Source organism: Lissotriton helveticus, chromosome 6 (genome assembly GCF_964261635.1).
Source record: "Lissotriton helveticus chromosome 6, aLisHel1.1, whole genome shotgun sequence".
NCBI classification, from domain to species: domain Eukaryota; kingdom Metazoa; phylum Chordata; class Amphibia; order Caudata; family Salamandridae; genus Lissotriton; species Lissotriton helveticus.
Genome location: NC_136067.1, coordinates 997,136,493 through 997,150,156, shown reverse-complemented (window position 1 = coordinate 997,150,156; position 13,664 = coordinate 997,136,493).

The window sequence follows — 13,664 nt, the reverse complement described above, 5'->3', positions numbered from 1 at the left end:
TTTTCCTTTGCAGGCTGTGAAGAATATCCTGTCTGCACAACAGCCATCAAATGAACACCTTTAGAGTAAGACATATTGCTTTGAGTTCCAGCTTATATACATGAGGTGGATTTTCGGGTAGAGACCGGGAACATTTTGCTATTCCATTATCCAGATAGCCTTGCCATCTCTGAGAGAATGCATTTGAGAGGATCATTTATCCTGTCTTCTTCCCTCATAACATTTCCTGCCATGATTAACCAGCCACGCAATCCTTCTGCCTGGTGACAGTCTTATCCTACTGATCCTCAGAAGCTTAAATAATTGATCATTGAGACATTAGCATCCTCATATGCAGCATAGCATTAGGAAACAGAAAAATACTGGATGACATCGTTACTAACAGTGGACAGAATGATATCCTGTCTTTCTACTGAGACTGGCACATAATTGTTAATTGTTCATTGATAGACCTAGATATTGCAGCATAGATTGGATTGATCCCTTATATGTTCTCGATCTTTTGGACTTTACCACATCTGTCTTAAGTGTAGAAAGGAGAAACAAAATCCTTTGACACGTGAGATAAGCAGCTACTACTACTGTGCTCTTGGAGAACACTCATTGAGTCAAGTTTAGACTGAGGTATACGAATGTAAACTGAGGTGGAGTCCTCACTAGAAAACTGAAAAAAAGTCCTGTGAGTAGGTAGCAGTGGAACATCGACAAAGGCATCTTGCTGATCTCTCACTGAAAGTAAATCACATATTCATTTAGAGAGAAATATTTATTGAAGAAATACGATTTTAAATGACTCCTTCGTAATAAATTCTACTCATTGCTAATCCAATATAGGGCTCCGGTTTCTGGAACAGACCATATTGAATTTCTGCCCTTTTTCTGACGAACCTAAAGGTTTATCACTTGATTTTCCTCGGACAAGATGGTTATGGTTGCTACAATTGAACTGCAAGTGACCGACAGAAAGTCTATCTTTTGGGAGATGTTCACTGTGATGCAGCTTGGAACTGTAGAGGTTTATTCTTTCTGAATAATGTCCTTCACCCATAAATCTGTGGTGATTGTGCTCTAAGCTGAAGGAAATTGCTTCAGGAGAATGCTTATTGGTGGGCCCCTGACTGGTGAAAGGGAATCAAGTCATTCGCTTTTTGAAGGGTAGTAGAGATGCTTTCCTGAGCTGCAGACAGTGGTGCAGTACCACTTTTTTAATGGGTCTTTGTAACATTTGTTATTGTGGTAAGCATCACCGTGGTCCCTCTGAAAATACTGTTTTCTGTGCTTAGGCATGTGCGATTTTTGTGGCGCCTCTCTCGTTCCAGTACAACTAATGAATTGCTCTTCATTTTTTAAATCTGCCCACACTCAGAATAGCACATTGCCCAAAATAAGGGAATCCACAATCTTATGATGCACCATCAGTCTCAGTCTCATGAGTCTTATGTATACATTCCACGTTACTTGTGCCACATGCCTTGCTGGAAACTTTACTGCATCTGCTGATCAGAGACCACATGCTTGTCTGAAAAAACTGACAATGCTTTGTGGTTCACTTCAACGGGAAGATGTTGCAAGAGATATGCCACTTCATACCAGAGGTATTTTTCATATTGGCCTAGACGAGTGTCTATTTTAGTGACACCCAGGGAGAAAGCACGAGTGCCACCGACCCTTACTTTTCTTTTCAAGTAGCATGATGAATATGAGTGTTTCATGTCAGCTGATAAGAATCAGCGGAGACATGATTTCTTAAAGAGTAATGCATCATCAAGACGAGTCTTATTTTTCGTTTTTGTTTCTCAGAACATGACTTTATGCTATCTCTAGATTATATTTATGAACTCCCCCACCAATAAATTAAATAAAAACCTATAAAGCCAATGTCAAAAACATCTAACATTACCAACTCTAAGATCCCTAGCTATAAAGACATTATTCCTTAGAGTCTATGTAGGCTCTAGCATTTATAAGCTCACATGTGGTAACTTGGATTGTATGACTTTACAACGAATTCCGTTGCAACGCATGCCTTTACCACGCATGCGTTACAACGGAATTTGTTTTCCACGCATAACCTTTACCTCGAATATTCCTTTACCACGCATAGATTTACAACGTTTTTCGTTGAAAATTCATGCATGGTGAGGGCATACTCTTGTTAAAGGTTATATCTCTCCCCTTACACGCCCCCAGCCTCCACTCCTTATAATTACCCCTGCCCTTAATTTATATATATTTTTTACCAAAATGCCCCTTACCTTTTAACTTGCCTCCTCTCCATCTTCTTTGGTTATGTCGGTCGTATGTCGTAAAGAGGAAGCGGAAGTAACTTTCCGTTTCCTCTCTAACTACGCTGATTGCATCAGCTTCGGCTCTTCAGGTTAGTTTTCTTTTGGGGGGGGGAGACCCCACTTTTTATTCCAACGCTTTGTTTTATTTTTTTAGGGGGGACACCCCCCAAACCCCCCTTTTTTTTTTTTGTTCATTTACCACACATGCCTTTACTACTTATTTCGTAGTAAAGGTATGCGTGGTAAAGCCTCTCGTTGTAACCACGCATGCGTTGTAATGCATGCGTGGTAAAGGTTTTCGTGGAAACGACCGCATTGTAGTGGCCGTTTCCCGGTAACTTCCATATAACAAACAAGAATGTTGAGTTCTGCTGCTTTTCTGGATTTTTCTGCAAACAAGATATATTCTGGATCGTTTAAATTTGGTGTGATGATCTTTCAGTTCTCACTCTGACGAAGTAGCTAGTTTGACCATTACACACAGCCTTGATTAATGTCGAGTGGTGTTGCACTATAGCTCTCCTAGGTCATACTTTTGCTTCCTAAACCAGAAAGAGACTGCCTATAATGGAGTCATCTGGGAGTATATTACCAATGCCCGGCACCTGCAAGCTGAAGCTTGCTAAGTATGCAGGAGAGAGGCTGTCTTGCCCCCGAACACTGGCTCGACCGCAAAGAATGCCTAGATACTTGGGCTCTGGTCGAATACATCAAGCTCAAAGACAAACCCCCAGCATCAGAGGCAGGTTCAACTCAGTGAGCACCCTGTTAGTCCCATCGGTAAAGGCATAGATGAGGCCTCTCTCTTATCCTTTGCAGTAGGCAGGCCTCTATACTTACTTCCACTACTACTGCAGACAAAATTGCTGATGTTGCAGATATGATGTGCACCTTTTGGCAAGAAAAAATCAAATCAAAACTGAGGGCTTGTGGCTGGATCATGGAGCATGTGCTCCAGGGCTGTGAGCAATAAAAGAGCATCACCGGATTCCATGTACAACCTATGTTTAAAAAGATAGAAAACGCTTTGTACTGAATTTCTTTTTAGAAATTAAGTTCCGTACAATTGGATTTTTTCAAATAGGTATTAGATACATTGAACCAACGATTATCCTCTTAGTCATTTTCATGAGCATTTCATGACAGAGTACTAGTTCTTACTGGGGTGACTGTGACTGCTGCTTTGATATGGCATCTGTGATCCAATAATGCACTTCTTTGACTAGATCTACTTCTCAAAGCCCTGTTAGCTTTTGCAGGGTATTGGCAAGGAAGTTGAGGCAGTGAATACTCTATATTTAATAATGCCACGAGAAGTGATCAAACTAAATATAGCCATTAAACTACTGCACAATTTATTCCGTTTTCACAGAGCCATCTAATTTTCATATACGATATTTGACAAATGTACTTTCTCTATGGTATGAATAATTTTTACTTCAAACCGATTTTTGGCTTAGTGTAAATATTATTGGATCTGAAATACCAGAGTTCGAAGTCTTGGTGTGATATTGAATGTTAGCAGATAACATATCTCTGAGACAGAGCTATCCAGTCACAGTTCACACCACCCCACTTGATGAGATATCTGCAGATAGATTTTTTGAATCAGCCCATTTCTTGGAGGATGGTCTCCATTAAGTCAGACAACTATGTTTTGTGTAAAACCCCCAAAAGATTTGGGACAAATATTTGTCTTACATTTTGCTTTCATCCTATCCCTTAGCCAATTCATTGGGTGCACACTAACAATGAGGGTTTTCATCTCAAAATACTGTGATAAATATAACCTGTCTGTGTTTCCTACTCGTACCACTCGCTTCACAAAAAGTATTGTTTGCTTGGATCCACTACAGCCATTTTTTTTAACTTATGACATAGACTCGAGCCTTGCATCTGCTGCCATTAGTAGTCGTAATTCAGACTTGCTGACCCTGATTTATTTCTTTATTTTTTTGTTCATTATCATCCATTCAACTATTGGTGAAAGAGGTATTGAGGACAGAGCAGTTTGCCTGAGATCACTTAGTGCAAATAGTGCTTGACCTTCTTTACACTTCTTTACACTTCTGGGGCACATATACCCCAATATACATGCCATATCCGCCATGCACTTAAAGAATGCTCCTACGACTTGTCTGCAGTGCATTCTCTGGGACCTTAGCCATTGGTTGAATAATTTAATACAACTTTCTCATGGTGGAAGGATCTTCAAAAGTGAAGTAAGACTCTTCACTTGGTGCAGTACTGCAGTTAGCACCATCTATTCAACACTATGTGTTGTTGTGGGCTAATTCTAAGATATTTGATCCATCCAAATAGAGGTTGTCACTCGTTCATTAGAACCTAAGCATCTGCGATGAAAGAAAGTATTCCAGTGGAGAAAACAACATAGATGTTATTCAGCTCAGCTCCCAGTATGAAACAAATTCTTTACATTAGATGGCATCAGCCTTAAGAAGACGGGAGTCCATACGCCAGATTACTTCATCAGCACAGTCGAGGTTCTTTTCAAATAAAAATGAGACACTATATTAGAGAACCTAAGTACAGTATTTTGGTACATCCTCTGTCTGCTTTGGGAATATGCTCTCATGTAATAGTTAAGGGACACCTAACAGTTGCGAACTAGGAGTTGGATCTGAGAGTCCATGTAACTAAGTGTTGCCAAACATGCCAAACTGGTGCTGATCGTTCATGCTAGCATCCCTTCTTAGCAGGACTTTAATGGGCTGAAATTCCTGCTGTGGGTTGTGTGTACCACTCCGTGCCTGTGTTCCATTCACCACTAACTAGTCTCCATTAGACACCAGCTCTGATCTGCTGATAGTATAAAACCAGACTGTGATGCTGATTTTCACGACCAATGTGTCCCATCAAACGGTGAGTGCTTCTTCAGCCCCTAAGTTCCTAGCAGTTTCAGGGCTTACAGTAAACATTCGCTGTTCTCGCATCTAGAACTGGAGTCAGGTAACAAATTCTCTACCCTGGTAAAACATCTGAAACCTGTGGATAATATTATGGTGATAACCATCAAGGTGTTGTCCTGGCCCTTCCAACGCTGCTTGGCACAGTACTCCTCCGTGGCACTATCTGAGCTTTCTATAATATTTTTTGATTAACTTCAATTACAGTTGTGGTCTTTTCTTTGACTGGTCCGTTTCCAGGACATAGTTGAATTAGGTAGTGTTTAACAATTCTGCTGCGTCATCCATCGTCTGTGAAGTTGTAGCACACTTCTTTCACCATGACCTAACAAACCTGTTTTTAAGACTGTGGTGTTGCCTGGATGCTGATCTGTTTCAGCATATTGCAGCGCCAAATGCATAGTCCCCTTGGTATCCATACTCAAGCCTAAGGTAGCAGCAGCATAATCATATCCCGCCCCGCTTCCTATATGTAAAATCACGTTTTCATCTTCGCTCATTTATAGGCAACTTTCTCTTGAACATCTCAATAGAAAAAACAGGAACAAGTGGTGGAAAAGGAGTTTCTTGATAGCATCGCTTTGATATCAAAGCTTTTTAAGAATTATCCTACAACCCGTTTTATGAATGAAGAATTTATTCTTTCTAGGGTGACATTTTTTTATAGCACATAAACTTCGATATTCACTATGTCCACGAGTATAAACTGCTAACGATTATATCTCTAAAGTATGAATGTTTTCCTTCTTTTCCCACGCCTTAAACGATCAATCAGCTCATGAGTCGATTTGCAAAGCGGTAAGAAAGAGAAAAATTATAGCATTTCAGAAATCATTTTCAGCATAACTGTTCTTCAATTTATGAGAAAGTACCCAGGGAAGTCATAAAGATGACTCGGTTAAAAATAGACCCAGATCTCCAACATTACTGCCTTATTCTGGAAATTTCCTAGCATAGCCGTGAGTGTAAAGTGCAGGATCCAATCGCCCAGTACTTGCTATTTAATTAACAGTATATGCATTTGGGAATGTTACGTAACTGTTTATTAAAACGCGTTTCTCAATTTAAAAAAAAGCTGGAATGATGACATTTAGCTTCAGATGCTTATAATTTTATGTTATAAATACACTTTATCAATTACAGAATGTGTTTACCAAAAAGCCATTTTGCTTCCAAACATCAGGTACAATATAGTCTTTATTTGCCTTGTATATTTTATGACTACTTTTTTTGCACTTAAATCATTTTATTATTTAAATGGAAAACATGATAAAGGCCAGCTTAAATACGTGAAACCAAAAAAATAAATTAAGCAAGTTAGACTTCCTGTAAAGTGGCACTTCAGGTATAATGGGTTTCTGTTCATATTTTGCATCTTTTTCTCCTACCCTTCACCTCCTACATCCCATTCTGATCTAGTTATCCTCTTGTAGCAATATTTAGACCAGTGTTGTGAATGATAGTCACCAAATATATGTACAAATTGTAAAGAATGTGAATAATAAATTAGGTATTTTACACCAAAATGTTTGCTCTTGACTGTTGCTAGAGGGAAGGGGGTGATCTTTAGCTTGCATCGAAACAAAAGTATAAACAATGCGTTCTGGCAGCTCTCCATCTTAAATTCCGATTAATTGTTGTGATGTAAGCTGAATGCATCCTTGTCAAGATTACTTCTATGTTGTAAGCCATATGTGAAAAAGTAACTTACATTCACTATACACTTTCTTCTCAATTTAGAAATATTCCCCACTAACTAGAGTAGATTCCAAGTTTGTCCCAATCACCTTCAACTACAGCTTCATCCAACCAGGAGGTGATGTATATAGACTATCTGGTGCTCTGGAATATGTTCCTATTTTTTTTTCCACACCCGAGAAATGTAGAGAGGAACAGAGATAGCGTCTTTTCCCATAGATTCCTAACTCTGTACTTGAGTCCAAAATCAAACCACTCCACTAACCCCACTAGATGGGATTGAGTAGTGCCAATACGCCGAGGAAGCCATGCAACACAGCCTCTGTAAAGTATTCATCACTCACTGCAAGCCTGACCATAAGGCATACATGTTTTGCAAAATAATGTCATGTGGCTACCCACAAATAACAGGCACAGGGCCACCACGTTAAGTGCAATAGAGGCTGCTCTAGCCCTCATGGAGGGGGCCAGGATGCCAGCCAGATGTTCATTCATGGCCATAACATCACAGATCTTTATAGAAACAGTAACCTAATGTGAGATTGTGTGCTTGGTTACTGCTTTGTCCTTCATGACTCCAGACAAGATCACAAAGAAATGATCATCCATTCTCTGTTGTCTTTTACATCGGCTCTAGCCTATCGACTTTCTCCTCATTGGTGGGATGAGAAGGAGGAGGAACGAAGGATGGGAGAGTGATGCACTAGCTCATGTGGAAGGTAGACTGTACTGGGGTAGGGACTGGAGGGGAAGGAATGGAGTCAGTAGGCTGAAATAAGGCTTTTAGAGAGGGTTTTATTTTTAAGTAAGCTTTTTTCCTTCGGTTTGTCAGTCTTATTCTGGCGATCTCGTCGGGCTCCGTTCTGACGCCCTTTGGGAAAATCGGGAGTTCCAGGGTGTTGCGGCGTTGACAGGGGGGTGTTGCAGCCAGAGTGATGGTGGTGTACTCGGCCTCCAGGCAATGTCTGGGATAACGGCACCCAAAAAAAAAGAACAAACAGAAGAATCAGGGGGACGTCCGGAGCTTGGAGTTTAGGGACCGGTAGTGAAGGAAACCATGTGCCCAGTGTATTTACAAAACAGCGGCCGTGTCGGTAGTGCTCGTGAGGTAGGGGTACAGGGAGTCGATCAGGCGGTTGTCACGCAGTGGGCTGACCACTCCAACCCGCCCAACCCGCTACTTTGCCCCGTACCTTAGTAATCCACGCCCCTCCCGTGGGAGCGTGGCGGGGCGCTTCGCCGGAACGTTGGCCTCCTGGCTTGTTGATCTCAGCTGGGCCGGTCCAGGCGTCGCTTCTCTGGTCCGTACTCCGTTTCCACTCCACACCGTACTCGTCCTCCGGGGAATCGTCGTCCGGCGTCTTCCGGGATCCTCCTCCTTTTGGCGCGATGACGCTCTGGATGGGCGGGGCCTCGTCTGCACTGCAATCGGACTTAAAGGTGTAGCGTCCTGTTTCCTCCTCGCATCCCCATGGATACACCGAGTCAGCGGCTGACCAATCCTCCACAGAAAGGGAAGAAGGCTGCTGGATGGGAAGAGAAAGGGGCGAGAGGGGAACAGCTGACCACCAGTCACGGGAAACGGACTCCTCATACTCTTTGTCCTCACAGGGGCGTCCCGCCCCGTCACACACCTCCCCCCCTGGATTCTCCCGATCGGGGAGAGGAAAGGTCCGAGAGAGATAGTCTGCATTGCCGTTATGCGTGCCCTTTTTATGTTGTACCGTAAAGGAATAGGGTTGGAGGGAGAGGAACTACCTGAGAACACTGGCGTTCAAAGTCCTGTTCTGGTACATCCATTTTAAGTGAGCATGGTCTGTTTGGAGGATGAAGCTTTTTCCTTCCAGATAGTATTGCAATTTCTCGATGGCCCATTTAATGGCCAAGCACTCACGTTCTACAGTGGAATATTTACATTCCCTAGGGAACAGCTTCCGGCTGGCATATAGGATGGGATGTTCTATGCCTTCGTCGCCTCTTTGTGACAACACGGCCCCTAGACCTACTTTGGATGCGTCAGTGGCAAGGAGGAAAGTTTTCTCATAATTGGGAGACTCCAAGACTGGGGCGCTAGTTATGTGTTTTAGCTGTTTAAAGGCGTTTTGTGCCTCCTGGGAAGGATGCTGTATCTCCTTGGGTCTGACGTCCTTGCATAGAAGGTCCGTTAGAGGTGCAGCGACTTCAGCAAAGTTCAGGATAAAGCGTCTATAATAGCCAATCAAACCGAGGAATGCTCTTAGTTCTCTTTTGTTGTTCGGAAAACCTGTGTTTTGAATGGCTTTTATCTTCTCTGCTTGTGGCGCGATGGTACCTTCTCCCAGGACGTATCCCAAGTAGTTGACCCTTGTGAAGGCTGCACGGGACTTTTTCGAGTTGACATGTAAGCCGGCTTGTTGAGGTGCTGACAAAATGATACAGACGTGTTTCAGGTGCTCTTCCCATGTTTTGCTGTATATTACGATGTCGTCTAGATAGGCTGAGCTAAATGACGCATAGGGTTTCAACACACAGTTCATAAGCCTCTGGAAAGTGGCAGGGGCGCCATGCAGTCCAAAAGGGAGGACCGTAAACTCATGGAGTCCTTAGTCTGTGCAGAAGACGGTCTTCTTTCTGTCCTCCTCACGGAGGGGCACCTGCCAATATCCTTTAGTAAGGTCAAGGGTGGTGATGAATACAGCGTCTCCCAGTTTTTCTACCAGTTCGTCGACCCGGGGTATGGGATATGCGTCAAACGTTGATAATGCATTCAGGGCTCTAAAATCCATGCAAAATCTTTTGGACCCATCGGGTTTCGGAACCATCACGATCGGGGAGGCCCAATCACTTTTCGATGGTCGGATAACGCCTAGGCTCAGCATGTCCAAGACCTCTTTCCTCATGGTTTCCCGTCTGGACGCAGGGATCCTGTAAGGCCACTGCTTCACTATTTTTCCTGGAGTCGTCTCAATACAATGTTCCACCAACGTGGTTTTTCACGGTAGGTCGGAAAAGATTGTGGATAAGGGACGTAGGACATCAGAGATCTTTTCTCATCTGATCGGTTATATCGGGGTTGACAACCAGGTGTTCTAACGTAGAAGATTGTTCGGACATCAGGGGGAGCACCAGGTTGTTACCACGTGGAATGGGTCCTATCCATTTCTTTAACAGGTTGATGTGATAGCTTTGTGTTTTCGTTGGGGAGAGCCTCAGTCTATATGTGGTATTCCCTATCGTCTCTACCACTTCATAGGGCCCCATCCATTCCTTTTTGTTGGCAAGAGAGGGGAGAAGCACCAGCGCCCATTCCCCGATCTGGAGTTTTCTCAATTTGGTTCCTCTGTCGTAATATTGTTTTTGTTTTTGTTTTTGTTGTTCCAAATTAGTGTCTGCAAGGCCTCGTAGTTCCCCCAGTTTAGCTCTTAACTGCGTGGTGTGTTCCAGGAGCGCCTTCTGTTCTTCGGCCTCCTGGGTTTCCCATGTCTCTTTAGTGATCTCCAACAATGACCTAGGGAGGCGTCCATATAGTAGCTCAAACGCTGAACATCCAAGGCTGCTCTGCTTTTGTGCTCTAAGCACATATACCGCCAAGGGAAGCAAACGGTCCCATGAGGGCCCTTCAGTGGACAGCATCTTCTTCAAGGTGGATTTCAACGTTTGGTTGTATCGCTCCACCAGACCATCGGTCTGGGGATGATAGACCGATGTCTTCAGATGTCGTACGTTTAAGGTTTTGCACACTTCCTTCATCATGCGGGACGTAAAGGGTGTTCCTTGATCTGTGAGGACCTCTTTCGGAAATCCTACCCGGGCAAAGAGTTCCACAAACTTTTCAGAGACATTGGCGGTGGTAGGGGCCCGTAAGGGAAACGCCTCTATGAACCTAGTGGCGTAGTCCACGATGACTAGTGCGTACTGATGACCCCTAGATGACTTCGGAAGGGGCCCGATCAAGGCCATCCCTACCCTCTCGAAGGGCACACCGATAACGGGCATGGGCTGTAGCGGTGCAGCCGGGGGTCTATGGGTGTTCCTCCTTTGACATATGTCGCACTTTTTGCAGTACTCCTGGACGTCCTTGTAGATTCCCAGCCAAACAAAATGCTGAATGATGCTCTCGGTAGTCTTTTCTTTACCGGCGGGTCCTGCTGTCAGATGAGCATGGGCGAAAAATAGCACTTGTTCCCTGAAGGAGGTGGGTACCAGGAGTTGGAGAGTACTTCCTATGTCGGCCTCCCTATATAGGAGATCATTTCGTATAATAAATCGGGGAAAAGGGGTGTTTGGTTTGTCTTGGGTAGCATGAGCAGCTTCCCATGCGTTATACAAGGTTCTATCCTCTGCTTGTGCAAATTTAAAGTTACGATCCATGATCCAAGGGTCAGGGGTAATGAGAGCAGATTGGGGACCCGCCACCCTTGGAGAACGGTCAAACAGAGACTTCCTGAATAAGTCGAGGAACTCGGGGTTGTCTACCCCTAATATCACGTCTTCGGGGAGAGAGTCCACGACACCCACTTTCACTAGACAGGCTGGTTTGTCTTTTGGGCGTATGATAACCTATGCTAATGGATAGGGCTTAACGTCTCCATGGACACAACGAATATGAACCAGGGTGTTGGGAACATACTGTTTAGGATGAACAAGGCGTTCTTGAACCACAGACTGTCTGCACCCGGAATCTAAAAGAGCTTTCACTATATTGTCATTTATGGTTATACTCACGTAGAATGATGTTCCCATCTCGGCGGAGTATAGAACGGTTTTTGGTAGGTACCCCACTTCCATTGGTTCTTCCACTTGTTGTTTCCGAGGACACAAACGGGCAATGTGGCCCCACTCGCCACATTCGAAACATTGGGGTCCACGAGTCATTGGGGATTCCATTCTCAAAGGTCTGGGTCTAACTGGTTCCGTTATCATCTTTGTTTTCCTCTCAGGTTTAGATGGTATCACGTGCTTGGGGTGTCTCTCGGGTTCCCACCCTGACCCACGTGGTTGTGCTCGGGCATAATTAGCGGCCATTTCTATGGCTTGTTCCACTGTGAGACCCGAGTGTTGCCTCAGCCATCTCTGTGACCCATATGGGAGAGCCTCCATGAATTGTTCCAAATATATTTTAGCCAGTATCTCCTCTTTGGTACTGGACTCTGACTTTAGCCATTTGTCTGCCATCATTTTAAGTCTGAAAAACAGGGTCTTGGGGTTCTCACCAGGGGTACCCTTCTCCTTTCGGAACCGTACTCTGTATGCTTCGGGGTCTAACCCCAAGTGGTCCAAGATCACATTCTTGATAAGGTGGTAGGGAGCATTGCCTGCGGGATTAGCCACCTGGTACGCAAACTGGGCCTCTCCGGTTAACAATGGTGCCAGGAAAAAGGGCCACTTCTCTTCAGGCCAACCCAGTGCTCTCGCCGCTCGCTCAAAATTCATAAGGAAGGCATCCGGGTCTTCGCCATGTACCTACTTTTGTAGGGCGATCCCTGAGGGGTTGGGCACATGAATCCTACTCTCTACATGCGGTGCGCCTACTGGGATCGGTACAGTCTTTTGCATACATTCCAGTTGGGCCGTGACGGTATTTTTAAACAAATCTCGGTCAGCCTGAGGCGCTGACAGTTGTCTCTCTGCAGCCCACTCCAGTTTTTCCTGTCCCTTGATTTTTTTTTAAATGTCTTTATTAACAGGATAATGTCAGTTCTTAGTCAACAGCGTAGTATATTCACATTTTACATATATAGTACATACATGATATCATCTTGACAGTAGTATGCAGTCAGTTTCCTTTTTTTTTTATTATTTAGGAACGTTCCGAACATAACTCCCTCCCCCCTCCCCCCATGGCACTATCCTACTGGACGTTGCGGTCGCTTGCGGTTCCAAGCTCTCTAAGCATGTACACTGCATATTATGATCCTACGGTATTCCTGTCCCTTGATAAGATGCTGAATCAGGGCGTCCATCTCGGGATCACAGACGGACTGGGATGGTAATCCCACTTCTGACACCACTTGTACTGGGGTAGGGACTGGAGGGGAAGGAATGGAGTCAGTAGGCTGAAATAAGGCTTTTAGAGAGGGTTTTATTTTTAAGTAAGCTTTTTTCCTTCTGTTTGTCAGTCTTATTCTGGCGATCTCGTCGGGCTCCGTTCTGACGCCCTTTGGGAAAATCGGGAGTTCCAGGGTGTTGCGGCGTTGACAGGGGGGTGTTGCAGCCAGAGTGATGGTGGTGTACTCGGCCTCCAGGCGATGTCCGGGATAACGCCACCCAAAAGAAAAGAACAAACAAAGAAGAATCAGGGGGACGTCCGGAGCTTGGAGTTTAGGGACCGGGAGTGAAGGAAACCATGTGCCCAGTGTATTTACAAAACAGCGGCCGTGCCGGGAGTGCTCGTGAGGTAGGGGTACAGGGAGTCGATCAGCCGGTTGTCACGCAGTGGGCTGACCACTCCAACCCGCTACTTTGCCCCGTACCTTTGTAAGCCACGCCCCTCCCGTGGGAGCGTGGCGGGGCGCTTCGCCGGAACGTTGGCCTCCTGGCTTGTTGATCTCAGCTGGGCTGGTCCAGGCGTCGCTTCTCTGGTCCGTACTCCGTTTCCACTCCACACCGCACTCGTCCTCCGGGGAATCGTCATCCGGCGTCTTCTGGGATCCTCCTCCTTTTGGCGCGATGACGCTCTGGATGGGCGGGGCCTCGTCTGCACTGCAATCGGGCTTAAAGTTGTAGCGTCCTGTTTCCTCCTCGCATCCCCATGGATACACCGAGTCAGCAG